Raw genomic sequence first — 5763 nt, 5'->3', positions numbered from 1 at the left:
ATTTCCAGCTTCTTGAAAGTTTCCAGGAATTTGCGGAAGTGTTGATCTTTGGTTTCTTTGTTGAACCTCTGTGGATATGGCAGTGGAGGGGTGAGGTTCTTCTCCTTTTTCTGTTGTCCTTGAATCGCTTCTTCTTCTTCCTTATGTATATTGATTGGCTAATCTTCTTTTCTTTTGGGGTTCTCTGTGTTCTTGTTTGGCACCATATTTTGATCATTGGTTTCCTCTGTATCTGTTGGCTTTTTGCTGCTCTCCACTTGTTTCCTTGTAGTGTCATTGTTGCTCATCAATGTTCTCTCACTTCTTAACTGTATTGCCTTACACTCTTCCTTAGGATTTGGGATTGTGTCACTTGGTAGTGAACTTGATGGTCTCTCTGTTGCAAAGTGTTTAGAGAGCTGGCCTATTTGTCTTTCCATGTTCTTGATGGAAGCTTCTTGATTCTTGGCCGTCATTTCTTGGTGTTTCCACATTTTGTCTATAAAGGTTTCCAAGTTAGTGATTCTTTGAGATTATGGTGATGCTTGTGGTTGGTTGTGAGATGTGGGTGGTGGATGATAGGTATTTTGGTTGGTGGGTTGGTTATGGGTTGAATAATGGTTAGAGTTGGGGTAAATGTTTTGTGGTTTTCTGAATGAATTTTGATTGTTGTTTTGCTGGTTGTTTCTTGGGTTATTTTGGGTTGTGTTTCTTTTCCATGGCTGTTGGTTATGGTTATGGTTATCTCCCCATCTAAGGTTGGGGTGATTCTTCCAGGAAGGGTTGTAGGTATCACCATAAACTTCATTCTGTCCAGAATTTTAGTTATGCATGTATTGCACTTGCTCCTGTTGTTGCTCTTCTTGGCTTTCTTCATTCTGCACCCATACAGTTGATGGTTGACTTGTGTTCACAGCTGCTACTTGAAGGCTGTCAATTCTTTTGGCCATTTGTTCAAACTGTTGTTGAATTTGTTGTTGCATCATCTTGTTTTAAGCCAAAATAGAGTCCACTCCTTCCAGTTCTAGTACCCCCTTTCTCTGTGATGGTTGGCGGTTTCTTTGATGAGCAAAGAAGTATTGATTGTTGGCCACCATATCCACAAGATTCTGGGCTTCTTCAGCAGTTTTCATCAGTTGTAAAGAACCTCCAGCGGAGTGATCTAGTGCCTCTTGAGACTTCAATGTCAGGCCTTCATAGAAATTCTGCAGCACATCCCATTCATTGAACATTTCTGGGGGACACTTTCTGATTAGAGCTTTGTACCTCTCCCATGCTTCATACAAGGATTCAGCATCTAATTGAGTGAATGTCTGCACCTCGGTTTTCAGCCTGATTATCCTTTGGGGTGGGTAGAATTTGGCTAGAAATTTAGTCACCAAATCATCCCAACTAGTGATACTTCCTTGGGAAAAAGTTTCAAGCCATTCTGCAGCCTTGTCCCTTAATGAGAATGGGAACAACAGAAGTTTGTAAGTTTCAGGATTCACGCCATTGGATTTGACAGTGTCACAAATCCTTAAGAAGGTAGATAAATGCTGATTAGGATCTTCCAATGGGCTGCCTCCATAGGAACAATTGTTCTGGACAAGTGTAATGAGTTGTGGTTTTAGTTCGAAGTTGATTGCATTGACATTGGGAGTTAAGATGCTGCTTCCACAGTGTCTGGGATTTGCAAATGTGTAGGAGGCCAAAACTATCCTCTGTGGTGGATTGTTGTTGTTGTTAGCTGCTCCCCCTGGTGGATTGGGATTAGATGAATCTCCTTCTATCTCGTGATATTCTTCCTCAGATTCTTCCTCTCCAACGATACCTTTCCCTCTTTCAGCTCTTCTTATTCTCCTGAGAGTTCTCTGGTCAGCTTCAAATAAAATAGGAATAGCTCTCCCTGTACCTGACATACAAACAAAATAAGAGAAACACACAACCAGTGATACTTCACTCTATTGCTAGAATGAAGTTTTAGTTAGCTTAAGCAAAAATTCAAACAGTTAGTGGGTTAGAAAAAAAATAAAGAGAAAGTGCTTGATCTAAACTACCACCTCACTTAATCATTGTCAATCTATTCAATTCCCCGGCAACGGCGCCAAAAACTTGATGTGCGGAAAACGATCCGACATAAAACTCACCGGCAAGTGCACCGGGTCGCATCAAGTAATAAAACTCACGGGAGTGAGGTTGATCCCACAAGGATTAAAGGATTGAGCAACTTTAGTTTAGTGGTTGATTTAGTCAAGCAAACAAGTGTTGGTTGTGTGAAATTGTGTTGACAGGAATTAAATTGCAGAGAATGTAAAGGGGAGTGGGTGATTTGCAGGAAATTAAAGGGAACAAAAAAAAAAGAAAAAGAACTGAATCTTAAAGTGCAAGTAATGTAAACTGCAGAAACTTAAATTGCAAGAAATGTAAATTGCAGAAACTTAAATGGGTTAGTCTAGTATAAATAGGATAATTTACTATTGTATTAGACATCTTTGGTCTCAATTTTATTTTATTCTTCATCTGAGGAGACTATTGATCACGTTTTAGGGGGCTGGCCATTCGGCCATGCCTGAACCTTTCACTTATGTATTTTTAACGGTGGAGTTTCTACACACCATAGATTAAGGGTGTGGAGCTCTGCTGTACCTCAAGTTTTAATGCAATTACTATTGTTTCTATTCAATTCTCATTATTCCTATTCTAAGATATTCGTTGCACTTCAACTTGATGAATGTGATGATCCGTGACACTCATCATCATTATTACCTATGAACGCACGTGATTGACAACCACTTCCATTCTACCTTAGGCCGGGCGCATATCTCTTAGATTCCTTAATCAGAATCTTCGTGGTATAAGCTAGAATTGATGGCGGCATTCATGGGAATCCGGAAGGTCTAACCTTGTCTGTGGTATTCCGAGTAGGATTCCAGAATTGAATGACTATGACAAGCTTCAAACTCCTGAAGGCTGGACGTTAGTGATAGACGCAAAAGAATCAAGGGATTCTATTCCAACCTGATTGAGAACCGACAGATGATTAGCCGTGATGTGACAGAGCATTTGGACCTTTTTCACTGAGAGGATGGGATGTAGCCATTGACAACGGTGATGCCCTACATACAGCTTGCCATGGAAAGGAGTAAGAAGGATTGAAGGAAGAAGTAGGAAAGTAGCAAAAGAAAGGGCACAGTATCTCCATACGCTTATCTGAAATTCTCACCATTAATTTACATAAGTATTTCTATCCTATATTATTTATCTTTATTTCCTGCTTATTATTTATTATTATTCGAAAATCCATAATCAATTATAACCCGCCTGACTGAGATTTATAAGATGACCATAGCTTGCTTCATACCAACAATCTCTGTAGGATCGACCCTTACTCACGTAAGCTTTATTACTTGGACGACCCAGTACACTTGCTGGTTAGTTGAACGGAGTTGTGACCACACATAGTAAAGAGCTATTATCTCGAATTAAATTTCATACAAGTACAAGGAGTACAAATCACAATTTCGTCCACCAAGTTTTTGGCGCCGTTGCCGGGGATTGTTCGAGTATGGCAACTAACGGTTCATCTTGTTGCTCAGATTAGGTAATTTTCTTTTTGTTTTGTTTTCAAAAATTTTTCAAAAATTTTTTTTTCCTTTTTTTCAAAAATAAATAAAGAAAATACCAAAAAAATCATAAAATCATAAAAAACCAAAAATATTTTGTGTTTCTTGTTTGAGTCTTGAGTCAATTTTTAAGTTTGGTGTCAATTGCATGTTTTAAAAGAATTATTATGCATTTTTCAAAAATTCATGCATTCATGGTATTCTTTATGATCTTCAAGTTGTTCTTGGTAAGTCTTCTTGTTTGATCTTGATGTTTTCTTATTGTGCTTCTTTTGTTTTTTTTCATATGCATTTTTTGTTTGTTAGAATCAATGCATTAAAGATTTCTAAGTTTGGTGTCTTGCATGTTTTCTTTGCATAAAAAATTTTTCAAAATTATGTTCTTGATGTTCATCATGACCTTCAAAGTGTTCTTGGTGTTCATCTTGACATTCATAGTGTTCTTGCATGCATCTTGTGTTTTGATCCAAAATTTTTATGTTTTGGGTCATGTTTGTGTTTTTCTCTCTCCTCATTAAAAATTCAAAAATAAAAAAATATATATTTTCCTTATTTCCCTCCAAATTTTCAAAATTTTGAGTTGACTTGGTCAAAAATTTTTAAAAATTAGTTGTTTCTTATAAGTCAAGTCAAATTTTCAATTTTAAAAAATCTTATCTTTTCAAAATCTTTTTCAAAAATCATATCTTTTTCATTTTTTTATAATTTTCAAAATTTTAAAAATTTATTTTCAAAATCTTTTTCTTATCTTTTAAAAAAAATTTGAATTTTTACTAACAATTAATGTGATTGATTCAAAAATTTGAAGTTTGTTACTTTCTTGTTAAGAAAGGTTCAATCCTTAAATTCTAGAATCTTATCTTTTAGTTTCTTGTTAGTCAAGTAATCAATTTTAATTTTGAAAATTAAATCTTTTTCAAAATATCTTTTTCTTAAAAATCTTATCTTTTTATCATATCTTTTTATCTTATCTCTTATCATATCTTTTTCAAAATTTTATCTTTTTCAAAAATTTGATTTCAAAATATCTTATCCAACTTCTTATCTTCTTATCTTTTCAAATTTGACTTTAATATCTTTTTCAACTAACTATTTGACTTTTTGTTTGTTTCTTATCTTTTTCAAAAACACCTAACTACTTTTTCCTCTCTAATTTTCGAAAAGATCTCATCCCTTTTTCAAAATTCTTTTTTAAATTAACTGATTGTTTTAAATTTTAATTTTAATTATATCTTATCTTTAATTTTCAAAATTCACTAACTACTTTTTCAAAATTATTTTTGAAATTTTCTATCTCTCCTCCTTTTCTATTTATTTATTTATTAACACTTCTCTTCACCTCTCTTCATCTCAAATCACTACCTCTCTCCTCACCCATTCTTCTTCACTCTTCTTCCCTCTTCTTCTTATTCTACTAACATAAAGGAATCACTATACTGTGACATAGAGGATTCCTCTTTCTTTTCTTGTTCTCTTCTTCCCTATATGAGCAGGAACAAGGAAAAAGGCATTCTTGTTGAAGCTGATCCAGAACCTGAAAGGACTCTGAAGAGGAAACTAAGAGAAGCTAAATTACAACAATCCAGAGGCAACCATTTTGAAACTTTTGAACAAGAGAAGGAGATGGCAGCCGAACCCAACAACAATAATGCAAGGAGAATGCTTGGTGATTTCACAAAACCAACGTCCAAATTTGATGGAAGAAGCATCTCCATTCCAGCCATTGGAACAAACAATTTTGAGCTGAAACCTCAATTAGTTGCTTTAATGCAACAGAACTGCAAGTTTCATGGACTTCCATCTGAAGATCCTTACCAGTTTTTAACTGGGTTCTTGCAGATTTGTGAGACTGTTAAGACGAATGGAGTAGATCCTGAAGTCTACAGGCTCATGCTTTTCCCTTTTGCTGTAAGAGACAGAGCTAGAACATGGTTGGACTCACAACCTAAAGATAGCCTGGACTCTTGGGATAAGCTTGTCACGGCCTTCTTGGATAAATTCTTTCCTCCTCAAAAGCTGAGCAAGCTTAGAGTGGATGTTCAGACCTTCAAGCAAAAAGATGGTGAATCCCTCTATGAAGCTTGGGAAAGATACAAGCAGATGACCAAAAAGTGTCCTTCTGACATGTTTTCAGAGTGGACCATATTAGATATATTCTATTATGGTCTATCTGAATTTT

The 5763-nt window shown here is 35.6% G+C and overlaps 1 non-coding gene across 1 annotated transcript; it reads right to left on the bottom strand.

The window, feature by feature from the left end:
* Positions 1-5606: 5606 nt before the first annotated feature.
* Positions 5607-5710, bottom strand: LOC127741772 (small nucleolar RNA R71). The gene has a single exon (XR_008002978.1). It is a non-coding gene; the product is annotated as a small nucleolar RNA R71 (small nucleolar RNA).
* Between the last annotated feature and the right edge of the window lie 53 nt (positions 5711-5763).

The sequence above is a fragment of the Arachis duranensis genome, chromosome 9, assembly GCF_000817695.3.
Source record: "Arachis duranensis cultivar V14167 chromosome 9, aradu.V14167.gnm2.J7QH, whole genome shotgun sequence".
Taxonomy (NCBI): Eukaryota; Viridiplantae; Streptophyta; class Magnoliopsida; order Fabales; family Fabaceae; genus Arachis; species Arachis duranensis.
Note: the sequence above shows the minus strand (reverse complement) of the source record. Positions and strands in the feature narration are given on the sequence as shown.